The sequence below is a fragment of the Mus caroli genome, chromosome 16, assembly GCF_900094665.2.
Source record: "Mus caroli chromosome 16, CAROLI_EIJ_v1.1, whole genome shotgun sequence".
In the NCBI taxonomy this organism is placed as follows: Eukaryota; Metazoa; Chordata; class Mammalia; order Rodentia; family Muridae; genus Mus; species Mus caroli.
The window spans coordinates 29,318,822-29,320,503 of NC_034585.1; positions in this window are offsets into that span (position 1 = coordinate 29,318,822).

The following is a 1,682-nucleotide window of genomic DNA, read 5'->3' on the forward strand; positions in this document are numbered from 1 at the left end:
CACTTTGTAGACCAGGCTGGCCTCGAACTCAGAAATCCGCCTGCCTCTGCCTCCCAAGTGCTGGGATTAAAGGCGTGCGCCACCACGCCCGGCAACTGTGTGTCTTCTTTGTTGACTCAGGAATGGTTCGTGTTTGCTAGAACCCACAGAAGCCTCAGCTTACCTGTAGTTTCCTTCTGTCTTAGGGTTTCCATTGCTGGGAAGAGACACCATGACCAAGGCAACTCTTATAAAGGACAACATTTCAGAGGTTCAGTCCATTATCATCATGGTGGGAACATGGTGACATCCAGGCAGACACAGTTCTGGAGAAAGAGCCAAGAGTTCTACATCTTAATCTGAAGGCAGTCAGGAGGAGACTGGCAGCTAGGAGGAAGCTCTCTCAAAGCTCTCTCTGACAGTGACACACTTCCCAACAATGCCACTCCCTGGGCCAAGCGTATTCAAACCACCACACCTGCATTCAGCTGTAGTCTGCCATCCAGCCATTGACAACACCATCACATCTCAGTGATCTAGGTACAGTCATAGTAGACAGTGTCCTGAGTACTTGTCAGGAAGTCAACAGTATTAAGTTTAATAATTAAGTATGTGTGTATGCATAGGAAAAATATATAGTTTGGACAGGGTTGAATGGTAGGCATCTGTAGCTTTAAACATCTACTTGTGATTTGTAATATATTTCCTGTGATTAAGGGAAACTGCTATGTTAATAAGAGATAGGTCTGCCTTATCCTAAAGATTTTTTAATGAGGGGATTAGGACCTCACTATGTAGCCCTGGGTGGCATGGAACTTTCTATGTAGACCATGCTAACCTAGAACTCACAAAGATCCATCCACCCATGTTCTACTAAAATGTTACCTCTAATGTTTTTATGTTTGGCCGGGCAGTGGTGGCGCATGTCTTTAATCCCAACACTTGGGAGGCAGAGGCAGGTGGATTTCTGAGTTCGAGGCCAGTCTGGTTTACAGAGTGAGTTCCAGAACAGCCAAGGATACACAGACAAACCCTGTCTCGAAAAAAACAAAAACAAAACAAAATAAAAAAAACAATGTTTTTATGTGTGTTTATTTTATGTGTGGAGCAGGTATGTGTGTACCACAACATACATTTGGAGGTTAGAGACAGGTCCTTTTTCTCCTGCCATATCCCTAGGAACTAGATCAAGCTCAGGTTGTCAAGCTTGGTGGCAAGCACCTACTCCCACTGAGCCACCTTGCTGGCCCACTAAAAATTACATATTTATGTATAGCTGGACTTGGAATCCAGTGCTCCACACATACTAAGCAAGTGTTCTCAGCCCTCCTTTTCCTTTTTGTTTTTGTTTTTGTTTGTTTGTTTGTTTGGTTGGTTTTTTTGTTTTTTCGAGACAGGGTTTCTCTGTATAGCCCTGGCTGTCCTAGAACTCACTTTGTAGACCAGGCTGGCCTGGAACTCAGAAATACACCTCCCTCTGCCTCCTGAGTGCTGGGATTAAAGGCGTGTGCCACCATGCCCCACTCCTTTTCCTTTTGAAACAGGGCCTGATTAAGTTGACCAGGCTGGCCTTGAACTCAGTCACCCAGGCAAGCTTTGGACTCTGCTCCTTCCTTCTGCCTCAACCTCCAAGGTAGCTTTCCAAAGAGTGGCTGCGCCATGAGGCTGGGCAGTTGCTGGCTTTTTATTTTATTTATTTATTT